The sequence below is a fragment of the Pseudophryne corroboree genome, chromosome 1 (assembly GCF_028390025.1).
Source record: "Pseudophryne corroboree isolate aPseCor3 chromosome 1, aPseCor3.hap2, whole genome shotgun sequence".
NCBI lineage: Eukaryota > Metazoa > Chordata > Amphibia > Anura > Myobatrachidae > Pseudophryne > Pseudophryne corroboree.
This window is the reverse complement of record NC_086444.1, coordinates 889,814,893-889,829,284: the sequence shown is the minus strand read 5'-3', so window position 1 is coordinate 889,829,284 and position 14,392 is coordinate 889,814,893. Positions and strand designations below refer to the sequence as shown.

The window sequence follows — 14,392 nt, the reverse complement described above, 5'->3', positions numbered from 1 at the left end:
ACTCATGGCTCCAGGAAAGGCTAATGGGGGTGTACATGTGCAAGTTGTGCAGCAAAGTGAGTACATGCATATTCAAGTTAAACACGCTATTTAGAAATGCATCCTAGTTACAGCACATTCAGCCTGGGGGGGGGTCATCGGGACTGTGTTGGTCATTGGGTCACTCACCGAGTCACTATGTTTCCACCCACCCACCACACCACTGAGTCATTGCCTGCTACTGTAGAGGTACTGGTCTCATAACATCATCTCTTCATCACTAGGCCACGGGCACAGTCAGTGATGGGCAGAGTCCTGGTGACACCTCCTCTCCTACACCTCCCACCACCAACGGGTACTGGCAGAACCCCCGACACAAAGTTTTTATAAGGAAAAAAAAAAAAAAGCACTGTGCAGTGGGTTGCTTGCTGTGTCGGCGGGCCCCCTAAGCCGCTGGCCCCCATAGCAATAGCACTCCTTGCACCCTCTGTAGGTATGCCACTGATGTCATATGAGTTTATTATCCCTCCCCTTTCAATGAATTCTGATATATTCAGTATATGGGCAGATATATTGCTTTAACACCATCAATAGCAATGAATCTGCTGTATGGGATCAAAGTGCAACTCGTTTTCCCTTGCTAATATGGGAAATTTGAAGTTTGGTATGGTCTCTACCCTATCTCAGTATCCCCATATTTCCAACACCAATAAGCATCTGCAAACTATGGATGTTGTAGGACGAAGGCTGCGCTAACCGCTATGTTAATTCTATATATGTAAATGAGAAACTATGCAAACTACGGGCCTGACTCAGAGATGTACACAGTTCATACAGTGGCGTCCTGAAAATATGCGAATACTGCAGGAAGCATCTTGTGTATATAGACATGCCCTGCTGGATCATCTGCATGAACATTGACCATCTGAGTATCCTTGGATTTCCATGTTGCCAGGGACAGTGAAGCTGCGTCCCAGGATGTAGCCACTGGTCTTGGCAAGCCCAGCAATTGGGGCCAACACGCTCCTGCTTTCTGAAACACTGGCCATTCCTGCCCCTTCCCTGCAGCATGTTAATCAATATGGTTTAGAGGCACTGGGGGTCATTACGACAACATCGCTCGCTGCCGTTTGCCACAGCGCAGCGATCGGGTCGGAACTGCGCATGCACCGGCGCCGCAGTGCCCCGGCGCATGGCAGCTTTCATTACCCAGCGATCGCCTCTGAGACAGAGGTGGTCGCTAGGCGGGAGGGGGCTGAACGGCGGCGTTAAGCCGCCATTTAGGGGGAGCGGTGCGGCCAACGCAGGCGTGGCCGGACCGTTTGGGGGGGCGGGCAGCGGCGGCTGCGTGACGTCTCACGCAGCCGCTGCGGCCAGCGGAAGCGACAAGCAACTCCTGGCCAGCCGCAGGAGCTGCGCTGGCCGGGAGTTACTCCTCAAATACAAAGGCATCGCCTCTGTGCGATGCTTTTGTATTTGTGCGGGGGGGCCGGCACTGACATGCGGGGCGGACTAGCCCTGTGCTGGGCGTCCCCCCGCATGTCTGAGTTAACGATCGTAGCTGTGCTAAATTTAGCACAGTTACGATCAACTCGGAATGACCCCCACTGTGATCAGCGCTGCAAAAAAAGATCTGCACATACACAGTACAGTTCCTGCACTCACGCATATCTACAACCAGCGGAGAGTACACAAGCCTCGGGTTTGCATACTTCTCTGAATTAGGCTCTATGGGCCTGATTCAGACGTGGTTGTTCTTGCTGCTGCCATTGCTGTCTTTTGTCATATGCAATGATAATTATATGCTAATATTGGCAGAAGCTAACCTGAGCATAGGAATGTCACTGCAGTTGCATCATTTCTGTCCAACAGCGCATAATTGCTGATACATCGGTACCATTGTCGCAAATTGGAACATGCCACAGAGTCTGAGTGCCTCTGTAGATACGCAGGCTGTGCTGCTTTCCTGGGATACATTAGGCTCCCCAGTAGCAAGTAAGATCATAACTGCTAATTTATGCACGCCCAGAAAACGCCATCTGAACGATCATGACAAGCCTGCGTTTACCCAACCACTCCCCTTTACCACCCCCAAACACTATCTTCCTGATGTTCACTGTGCGGCTAATTCCTCAGGCTGTCCGCAATCACAATTCACTCGCTGCGCATGCGCACTGTGGCTCAGACGCATGCGCAGTAAGAAAGCATTGGCTGATTTGCGTACAATCGCAGTATTGCGATCGAAACATCTGAATCAGGCCCTTTGACTGATTTCTACACAACCTGTCAAGCCATAGATTGGGACTGTCCTTGAGAAATCAGGACTGTTGGCTACTTTGCTTTAATACAATAAATATGTGTAAATAAATTGCTGTCAGTGAGTAATTTCTTCTTTTTATTTAATGCATGTATAGCAGCAATATGATAAATTCTATAGACTAAGGGGTCTATTCATGAAGCAGTGAAAAGGGTGGGGAAGTGAGCCAGTGGAGAAGTTGCCCATGGCAACCAATCAACATTGAAGTAACATTTATCATTTGCATATTATACATTTGTAAGGAGCAGCTGATTGGTTGCCATGGGCAACTTCTCCACAGGCTCACTTCTCCACTCTTTTCACTCATAACCTAACCCATTCCATTAGGTACAAAATGCTCTGTTCCTGGACTTCTTTCCCAGTGGTAGTTACAGAGTTGGGGCTGCACCACAGTTCGAAATTCAAATAGGGGATGTCACATCAACTGCCATTGAGTCCTGGCCGGTGATGTCTGGCAGTGTTTGGGGTGGCAGTTGGTGTGGCTCACCTAGTTGAATTTTGGACTGCAGCCCCACCTCTGTAACTGCCACTGGCAAGGAAGTCCAGAAACAGAGCATTTTGTACCTAATGGAATGGCTCATGTTGGAGGGTATGTTCACTGCTTCACGAATAGACCCCTAAATTTGAGAGTAGGATAGAGATACTTTAAATATAGCTCTGAGTGATGGCAGCAACAGGAACACTGTGTGCATAAGTGTGAATGAATTCAGTAGCTATGGTGAAATATGGGTGCCAGCCCCTGAGTGATCACCTCCGCCTGTAGTCTGTACGTGACATATAGCAACTGTGCTTCTCCTGCATACAATGCCTGCCAATAGCTCTTGGGTAGTGCATAAATATTGGCGTGGCCAATGTGAAGAGTTGTGCCCACACCCCTCCTCAGAAAATCTGTCAAATTAAAAGTCATGTGTGGTCGTAAAGAGGACACGAGATCTGTACAAGGGGGTGCCTTGAAGGATCCAGTGGGCGGCAGGTCTGGTGTTATCGCAGACTATTTGCGCTGCTTCTCTCTCTCCCCAGCCACAGCACACAGCAGCGTGTGCTGGGCTGGAGAGAGAGGCAGCTAGCTCTCTCTCTGCATGCTATCTGCAATGGAAGTTGGGCGGGGGGGGGGGGGGGGGCAGCCAGAGCCGGGCCCCTCTAAATGACCGAGCCTGGGTAAAGAGTACCTGCTCCCCCCTCTCTCAACGCCACTGTTAACAAGATACAGTACACAAAATAAATGATATGCAAATGTATTATAACGCATACATCGTATATATCACAGATGAATGGAAACCGTTGTGCAGATGAAACCAGGATGGTGTGGAAGAATATACAGGAGAAAAGCAAACAAGGAGACAGAAGATTTTAATCCATTCAGCTATTCAAATTCATTCAGTTAAGAAGGTAATTTATCTTACAGACCTTCCAAAACCCATCACTTTGAAACAGAACTAGCAACTATTGAACCCAGGAGCAACAATATGCATTGCCCCCCCCCCTCCCCCCCCAACATATCCCAAATAGGGACAGAGCACACATGACAGATGGTGCATGTTATTATTGAGAAGGGGTGTGGCCATGCATTCATACCCCCATATCAAATTACAACACACAGTAGTACAACATTATTCACATTACACAGCACTGTGGAGCCCCTCGTACACATTACTCCACACAGTAATACTCCTTAAACACGTTACACTACACAGTAGTACCTCTTATTCACTTTACGCCACACAGCAGTACTCCTTATTCACGTTACGCCACACAGTAGTAGTGCCCCTTATACATTACGCAACAGTAGTGCTCATTATACACGTTACATCCACAGAGTAGTGCCCCTTACACATTATGCTCAAACAGTAGTAGTGCCCCTTACACATTGTGACTACACAGTAGTAGTGCCCCTTACACTTCCATGATTGTGTGCAAGATACCTACATGCCTGCTCCTCCAGTGTTCTGCTCCTTGTGATTGGGGGAGGTGGACCTTCACCACTGTCACTCGGCAATAATTTACAACAAGCAAGCCAGGAAGAAAGGACATTGCAGTGTTACTGAGTCTGGGGGAAGGAGCTGAGAAGAGAGGGGGAGGAGGACCTTACAATGGAGCAGCTACATTTGCTACATTGTGGACAGGACAGGTCAAAACCCTTAAAGTCACAATTGTAGCCACAGCAATGTGTAATCCTGCCTTGAATATATTGCTGTAACCCTGATTATAATACTGAAAATGTATTTAGTTTTATGGATTTTAGAAGTTAAACAGATAAAGCTTCATAATCACACAGGACTTTATCTGATGGTTAATCCATGCCAAGAATGAAGTGTCTCTACTGAGAAAATATTTGCTTCTCTATTCTATTCTCTGTTCTTTATTCTATTGACATCGCCCTAGTACATATAGGAATGATGGCATTAAATCAAGCGAGATTGTGAAATTATCTATTTATTATCATTTATAAATGTTTTTGTAAAAAAAAAGTACATGAAAATGTACTTTTTCATGCCTATATTTAAAAATAAATAAAAACCATTTAAATCTAAATAAATAAAAAACATTTACATCTAATTTATACGCCTTGCATTTTAATGCAACACTTGCTCAGAATCACAATTACTAGGAGGGCTGCCAATACCCCCATGCCTGGAGAGAAGACAGCCAGCCCCAGATCCCAGTTCAATGGATTCAGCAGGTGCCGGGACTGGCGCATACGCAGGTGCCGCAGTGCGACTGTCACATGCACAAACCCCCGGCTTCTATGGACTGTAGCCCATACACATCAGCTAGGGCTGACAAGGCAGGAAGCGGCTTCCTACAGGAAGCCATCTCTCTGCTTATTGCAACCAGGTCTGGCAGTCCCGAAGAGAGGTAACACCACCCAATGGGATTGCCTTGTGTGTCTGTGACTGACAGGTGTGCCTTCCAATAGGAAGTCACTGCTAGTGACAATGAAGCCAGTGTAGTCTCGGACTGCATCTCTCTTCACTGACACTGAGCTGGGGGGACTGCAGTCAGTGCAATTACAACCAAATTTACTCACAGATAGTGGGAGATTTGCTAAGAATCGTGTTTGGTTGATTTGGCCAATTCATGTGGAAATCGTATGTCAAACACGACTTTGCAGACCAATTTGTGTCAAATCACCATTGAACCAAACATCATCAAAATAACATTGTTACCAATGCAAATCACAAATTTACTGTACTAAGAATCATGTTTGCAAATCGATTGAACACGCACCAAAATCGCACATCAATGTACAAAATCAATACACTTGTTTTAAAATTGTATTGACATGTAAAAACTATTTTAATTAGCCCAAACCCAATCAGGATGCCCATAAAAGTCCATAAAGTCATCTGTAGCACTCTCTGCTCACTAGCATGGCTGAGGCAGGATATGCAGTTATGTGCACACAGGCAATTAATTAATGTGGTCTGCACCAGCTGACTGAAAGGGCCCAGGCACTGGAAATAGAACAGAGGACCCAGCAGGTAAGGGTGCTGCAGAGGCTACGTAGGCCTAGGTTCTTCCGTGGGCAGTTGATCCTCAATGCAGTGTCTGAAAATGAGGTAATACAGATGTTCCGCTTCAATTGCAACAACTTAATGTACTTGTATGACCTTGTCAAAACTCAGTTTGAGCAAGAAACTGCATGGTCATGAGCCTTATCAGGTCTACACAAACTGCTTGTTGCTCAGCACTTCAGACAGTGACGGGGCGGGTGGTAGGCATCTTGCAAGTCATCTTCTCCCGCTACCTGGGCGAAGACATTGCCACATTCAATACCCTCTTCTACACCTATATCTGCTTCCCTAGCTAGGAGTCCCAGTGGTATGAGTCAGGATCACAGGTATGCCCAATGTCCTGGGTGCTATAGACTGCATACACATTGAGTTGAGACCACCTAGGGGATGGACCCATGTTTATCTGAACAGGCACCACAGCCACTCAATCAACTTGCAGGTGATTTGTGATGCAAACCTAAGAATCATGAGTGTTGTGGTCAGCTAATCTGGCTCATGACATGATTATTTTACCCTTAGTCATCCCTGTGTGCTACGTTTGTGGTGGGACAAATGCTGGAGGGAAGGCTGATTGGTAACTAAACATTCCTCTGCTTACTTCCTTACTACACACCTATAAATGTGGCCATGTCAACCTTCAAATACTTTTATTTATTTGCCTTACAGGGGATTTGGTGTATGGATGTTTCACCTGGCTTCAGACTCCATTGTTGCTTCCTGATAGTCCTGCTGAGCACAAGTATTGTATAATGTTGCACATAAGTCCACTAGATCTGTGTTAGAATTAGAGATGTGCACTTGAAATTTTTCGGGTTTTGTGTTTTGGTTTTGGGTTCGGTTCCGCGGCCGTGTTTTGGGTTCGACCGCGTTTTGGCAAAACCTCACCGAATTTTTTTTTGTCGGATTCGGGTGTGTTTTGGATTCGGGTGTTTTTTTGTAAAAAACACTAAAAAACAGCTTAAATCATAGAATTTGGGGGTCATTTTGATCCCAAAGTATTATTAACCTCAAAAACCATAATTTCCACTCATTTTCAGTCTATTCTGAATACCTCACACCTCACAATATTATTTTTAGTCCTAAAATTTGCACCTAGGTCGCTGGATGACTAAGCTAAGCGACCCTAGTGGCCGACACAAACACCGTGCCCATCTAGGAGTGGCACTGCAGTGTCACGCAGGATGGCCCTTCCAAAAAACCCTCCCCAAACAGCACATGACGCAAAGAAAAAAAGAGGCGCAATGAGGTAGCTGTGTGAGTAAGATAAGCGACCCTAGTGGCCGACACAAACACCGTGCCCATCTAGGAGTGGCACTGCAGTGTCACGCAGGATGGCCCTTCCAAAAAACCCTCCCCAAACAGCACATGACGCAAAGAAAAAAAGAGGCGCAATGAGGTAGCTGTGTGAGTAAGATAAGCGACCCTAGTGGCCGACACAAACACCGTGCCCATCTAGGAGTGGCACTGCAGTGTCACGCAGGATGGCCCTTCCAAAAAACCCTCCCCAAACAGCACATGACGCAAAGAAAAAAAGAGGCGCAATGAGGTAGCTGTGTGAGTAAGATAAGCGACCCTAGTGGCCGACACAAACACCGTGCCCATCTAGGAGTGGCACTGCAGTGTCACGCAGGATGGCCCTTCCAAAAAACCCTCCCCAAACAGCACATGACGCAAAGAAAAAAAGAGGCGCAATGAGGTAGCTGTGTGAGTAAGATTAGCGACCCTAGTGGCCGACACAAACACCGGGCCCATCTAGGAGTGGCACTGCAGTGTCACGCAGGATGGCCCTTCCAAAAAACCCTCCCCAAACAGCACATGACGCAAAGAAAAAAAGAGGCGCAATGAGGTAGCTGTGTGAGTAAGATAAGCGACCCTAGTGGCCGACACAAACACCGTGCCCATCTAGGAGTGGCACTGCAGTGTCACGCAGGATGGCCCTTCCAAAAAACCCTCCCCAAACAGCACATGACGCAAAGAAAAAAAGAGGCGCAATGAGGTAGCTGTGTGAGTAAGATAAGCGACCCTAGTGGCCGACACAAACACCGGGCCCATCTAGGAGTGGCACTGCAGTGTCACGCAGGATGGCCCTTCCAAAAAACATTCCCCAAACAGCACATGACGCAAAGAAAAATTAAAGAAAAAAGAGGTGCAAGATGGAATTGTCCTTGGGCCCTCCCACCCACCCTTATGTTGTATAAACAGGACATGCACACTTTAACCAACCCATCATTTCAGTGACAGGGTCTGCCACACGACTGTGACTGAAATGACGGGTTGGTTTGGACCCCCACCAAAAAAGAAGCAATTAATCTCTCCTTGCACAAACTGGCTCTACAGAGGCAAGATGTCCACCTCATCATCATCCTCCGATATATCACCGTGTACATCCCCCTCCTCACAGATTATCAATTCGTCCCCACTGGAATCCACCATCTCAGCTCCCTGTGTACTTTGTGGAGGCAATTGCTGCTGGTCAATGTCTCCACGGAGGAATTGATTATAATTCATTTTAATGAACATCATCTTCTCCACATTTTCTGGATGTAACCTCGTACGCCGATTGCTGACAAGGTGAGCGGCGGCACTAAACACTCTTTCGGAGTACACACTTGTGGGAGGGCAACTTAGGTAGAATAAAGCCAGTTTGTGCAAGGGCCTCCAAATTGCCTCTTTTTCCTGCCAGTATAAGTACGGACTGTGTGACGTGCCTACTTGGATGCGGTCACTCATATAATCCTCCACCATTCTTTCAATGGTGAGAGAATCATATGCAGTGACAGTAGACGATATGTCCGTAATCGTTGTCAGGTCCTTCAGTCCGGACCAGATGTCAGCATCAGCAGTCGCTCCAGACTGCCCTGCATCACCGCCAGCGGGTGGGCTCGGAATTCTGAGCCTTTTCCTCGCACCCCCAGTTGCGGGAGAATGTGAAGGAGGAGATGTTGACAGGTCGCGTTCCGCTTGACTTGACAATTTTGTCACCAGCAGGTCTTTCAACCCCAGCAGACTTGTGTCTGCCGGAAAGAGAGATCCAAGGTAGGCTTTAAATCTAGGATCGAGCACGGTGGCCAAAATGTAGTGCTCTGATTTCAACAGATTGACCACCCGTGAATCCTTGTTAAGCGAATTAAGGGCTCCATCCACAAGTCCCACATGCCTAACGGAATCGCTCCGTGTTAGCTCCTCCTTCAATGTCTCCAGCTTCTTCTGCAAAAGCCTGATGAGGGGAATGACCTGACTCAGGCTGGCAGTGTCTGAACTGACTTCACGTGTGGCAAGTTCAAAGGGCATCAGAACCTTGCACAACGTTGAAATCATTCTCCACTGCGCTTGAGACAGGTGCATTCCACCTCCTATATCGTGCTCAATTGTATAGGCTTGAATGGCCTTTTGCTGCTCCTCCAACCTCTGAAGCATATAGAGGGTTGAATTCCACCTCGTTACCACTTCTTGCTTCAGATGATGGCAGGGCAGGTTCAGTCGTTTTTGGTGGTGCTCCAGTCTTCTGTACGTGGTGCCTGTACGCCGAAAGTGTCCCGCAATTCTTCTGGCCACCGACAGCATCTCTTGCACGCCCCTGTCGTTTTTACAAAAATTCTGCACCACCAAATTCAAGGTATGTGCAAAACATGGGACGTGCTGGAATTTGCCCATATTTAATGCACACACAATATTGCTGGCGTTGTCCGATGCCACAAATCCACAGGAGAGTCCAATTGGGGTAAGCCATTCCGCGATGATCTTCCTCAGTTGCCGTAAGAGGTTTTCAGCTGTGTGCGTATTCTGGAAAGCGGTGATACAAAGCGTAGCCTGCCTAGGAAAGAGTTGGCGTTTGCGAGATGCTGCTACTGGTGCCGCCGCTGCTGTTCTTGCGGCGGGAGTCCATACATCTACCCAGTGGGCTGTCACAGTCATATAGTCCTGACCCTGCCCTACTCCACTTGTCCACATGTCCGTGGTTAAGTGGACATTGGGTACAACTGCATTTTTTAGGACACTGGTGAGTCTTTTTCTGACGTCCGTGTACATTCTCGGTATCGCCTGCCTAGAGAAGTGGAACCTAGATGGTATTTGGTAACGGGGGCACACTGCCTCAATAAATTGTCTAGTTCCCTGTGAACTAACGGCGGATACCGGACGCACGTCTAACACCAACATAGTTGTCAAGGCCTCAGTTATCCGCTTTGCAGCAGGATGACTGCTGTGATATTTCATCTTCCTCGCAAAGGACTGTTGGACAGTCAATTGCTTACTGGAAGTAGTACAAGTGGGCTTACGACTTCCCCTCTGGGATGACCATCGACTCCCAGCAGCAACAACAGCAGCGCCAGCAGCAGTAGGCGTTACACGCAAGGATGCATCGGAGGAATCCCAGGCAGGAGAGGACTCGTCAGAATTGCCAGTGACATGGCCTGCAGGACTATTGGCATTCCTGGGGAAGAAGGAAATTGACACTGAGGGAGTTGGTGGGGTGGTTTGCGTGAGCTTGGTTACAAGAGGAAGGGATTTACTGGTCAGTGGACTGCTTCCGCTGTCGCCCAAAGTTTTTGAACTTGTCACTGACTTATTATGAATGCGCTGCAGGTGACGTATAAGGGAGGATGTTCCGAGGTGGTTAACGTCCTTACCCCTACTTATTACAGCTTGACAAAGGCAACACACGGCTTGACACCTGTTGTCCGCTTTTCTGTTGAAATACCTCCACACTGAAGAGCTGATTTTTTGGTATTTTCACCAGGCATGTCAACGGCCATATTCCTCCCATGGACAACAGGTGTCTCCCCGGGTGCCTGACTTAAACAAACCACCTCACCATCAGAATCCTCCTGGTCAATTTCCTCCCCAGCGCCAGCAACACCCATATCCTCCTCATCCTGGTGTACTTCAACACTGACATCTTCAATCTGACTATCAGGAACTGGACTGCGGGTGCTCCTTCCAGCACTTGCAGGGGGCGTGCAAATGGTGGAAGGCGCATGCTCTTCACGTCCAGTGTTGGGAAGGTCAGGCATCGCAACCGACACAATTGGACTCTCCTTGTGGATTTGGGATTTCGAAGAACGCACAGTTCTTTGCGGTGCTTTTGCCAGCTTGAGTCTTTTCAGTTTTCTAGCGAGAGGCTGAGTGCTTCCATCCTCATGTGAAGCTGAACCACTAGCCATGAACATAGGCCAGGGCCTCAGCCGTTCCTTGCCACTCCGTGTGGTAAATGGCATATTGGCAAGTTTACGCTTCTCCTCCGACAATTTTATTTTAGGTTTTGGAGTCCTTTTTTTACTGATATTTGGTGTTTTGGATTTGACATGCTCTGTACTATGACATTGGGCATCGGCCTTGGCAGACGACGTTGCTGGCATTTCATCGTCTCGGCCATGACTAGTGGCAGCAGCTTCAGCACGAGGTGGAAGTGGATCTTGATCTTTCCCTAATTTTGGAACCTCAACATTTTTGTTCTCCATATTTTAATAGGCACAACTAAAAGGCACCTCAGGTAAACAATGGAGATGGATGGATACTAGTATACTTATGGATGGACTGCCGAGTGCCGACACAGAGGTAGCTACAGCCGTGGACTACCGTACTGTGTCTGCTGCTAATATAGACTGGATGATAATGAGATGAAATCAATATATATATATGTATGTATATATAATATCACTAGTACTGCAGCCGGACAGGTAGATAATATATTTATTAGGTAATGATGACTGATGACGGACCTGCTGGACACTGTCAGCTCAGCAGCACCGCAGACTGCTACAGTAAGCTACTATACTCTATAGTAGTATGTACAAAGAAGAAAGAAAAAAAAAACCACGGGTAGGTGGTATACAATTATGGATGGACTGCCGAGTGCCGACACAGAGGTAGCTACAGCCGTGGACTAACGTACTGTGTCTGCTGCTAATATAGACTGGATGATTGATAATGAGATGAAATCAATATATATATATGTATGTATATATAATATCACTAGTACTGCAGCCGGACAGGTAGATAATATATTTATTAGGTAATGATGACTGATGACGGACCTGCTGGACACTGTCAGCTCAGCAGCACCGCAGACTGCTACAGTAAGCTACTATACTCTATAGTAGTATGTACAAAGAAGAAAGAAAAAAAAAACCACGGGTAGGTGGTATACAATTATGGATGGACTGCCGAGTGCCGACACAGAGGTAGCTACAGCCGTGGACTAACGTACTGTGTCTGCTGCTAATATAGACTGGATGATTGATAATGAGATGAAATCAATATATATATATGTATGTATATATAATATCACTAGTACTGCAGCCGGACAGGTAGATAATATATTTATTAGGTAATGATGACTGATGACGGACCTGCTGGACACTGTCAGCTCAGCAGCACCGCAGACTGCTACAGTAAGCTACTATACTCTATAGTAGTATGTACAAAGAAGAAAGAAAAAAAAAAAACACGGGTAGGTGGTATACAATTATGGATGGACTGCCGAGTGCCGACACAGAGGTAGCTACAGCCGTGGACTAACGTACTGTGTCTGCTGCTAATATAGACTGGATGATTGATAATGAGATGAAATCAATATATATATATGTATGTATATATAATATCACTAGTACTGCAGCCGGACAGGTAGATAATATATTTATTAGGTAATGATGACTGATGACGGACCTGCTGGACACTGTCAGCTCAGCAGCACCGCAGACTGCTACAGTAAGCTACTATACTCTATAGTAGTATGTACAAAGAAGAAAGAAAAAAAAAAAAACACGGGTAGGTGGTATACAATTATGGATGGACTGCCGAGTGCCGACACAGAGGTAGCTACAGCCGTGGACTAACGTACTGTGTCTGCTGCTAATATAGAGTCTAGACTGGATGATAAATTATTGATAGTGAGATGAAATCAATATAATATCACTAGTACTGCAGCCGGACAGGTACTATATATATTTATTATGTAATGACTGATGACGGACCTGCTGGACACTGTCAGGTCAGCACAGCACCGCAGACTGCTAAGTAAGCTACTATAGTAGTATGTATAAAGAAGAATGAAAAAAAAAAAAACCACGGGTAGGTGGTATACAATATTATATATATATATATATATTATATACAATTATATATATATATATATATATATTGTTAGGCGCCGGGGTCCGCTCGTCGCTGCGGCCCGGCGCCTAGCAACCAGGGACGCCGTGCGCGTACAGCCGCCGGCTCCCTGGCAACGCTAGACGCCGGGCGCACGGATCCGCACGGACCCTAGCAACGGGGACGCCACTTACGGACTGCGTTCCCCGTTGCTGGGTTCAATTTAAATAATGAGATGTCTGTTTTCCTGGCCATGCAGCTTGGCAGCTGTATGGCATTTAATCCAATCAGCCTCCAAACAGCTGATTGGAGGACTCCCTGTTAAATACACTTCCTGGGCTTCTCACAGACGCCGGTAATAGCTTCCTGAATGCTGAATCTGTTTGCTGAAAGTGTTTCCAGTCCTGCTGTATCCGGTCGTTCCTGTTCTCAGTTGTCCTGTACTCGGAAGTCGTCATCTGTTCCTGGAGTCCTGACTGAGCACCTTTGAACATCCAGTGGTGTTCGTGAGTCACGGCGTAGCCGTGTGTTGCGGCTTGGGCCGCTTAATTATTTACCATTTATTATTTGTGTTCCGGAGCTTTTGCGGAGGATTCCGCTCCCACAGATCCACTCTGGTATCCAGCGGTGCTGGGTAGGAGTACGGACTAGTGGATTTTGGTTGTCCTTTTCCCTGGCGGGTTACCGCACATACCTCAGGTTTAGTCAGTTAGCTTGTAGCCCCTGGCCTGGTTGTTTAGTCAGAGGGCCCCTTGTTATCACCCTGTCTCGGATTTCCCTTTGTCTCCCATTAAGACCTGAGGGGGCATCGGAGTTGGGCAGACATAATCCGCCCTTCAAACGCGGCTGCCATGGGCTCAAGCAACCATAGTCTCGCAGGGGATTTCTGACCACACGGGCGAGACAACGGAGTTAGGGCGCCAGGGGCTACTTTCTATTCCCGCTCCCTTCCCCAGCATTCCGTTCCAGTGCTCCGGTCCTTGCAATAGGACCACCTCAGACCAGAGTGCTGGAATCATAACATTATTACCGGCCACACCAAAACTTAAAATTAAACAGGGTTTGATTTTTTCCCTTATTCAGTTTTGTAAGGTTTGTCGGCCTCATGAATCCCACTGGTTTAGGGCCAAATCCTGGCCAGCTTCTAGTTAGCCAGATTCAAGAACTTACTCAAATGGTTCAGGATCTTTCCCTTCGGGTGAAGTCGCAGGAAGATCTTTTACGAACTTCCCCGAGGGTAGTTCCTGAACCGAAAATGCACTTGCCTGACCGTTTTTCTGGTGATAGGAAGCAGTTTTTTAATTTTAAAGAGTCCTGTAAACTTTATTTTCGTTTAAGACCTATCTCCTCAGGTACTGAATCTCAGCGGGTCGGAATTATTATTTCTTTGCTCCAGGGGGATCCCCAGACCTGGGCTTTTAGTTTAAAAGCAGAGGATCCGGCATTGTTGTCTGTAGACGCCTTTCTGGGGTCTTTAGGGCTTTTGTAT

At 47.0% G+C, this 14,392-nt stretch overlaps 1 long non-coding RNA gene across 1 annotated transcript in view; it reads left to right on the top strand.

The window, feature by feature from the left end:
* LOC134960505 (uncharacterized) overlaps window positions 1-14,392 on the top strand; it is an 83,227-nt gene that overhangs the window by 60,869 nt on the left and 7,966 nt on the right. The window contains exon 2 of the long non-coding RNA XR_010187779.1: window positions 3,564-3,685. This is a non-coding gene — a long non-coding RNA (uncharacterized LOC134960505). The remainder of the gene's footprint in view (window positions 1-3,563; window positions 3,686-14,392) is intronic.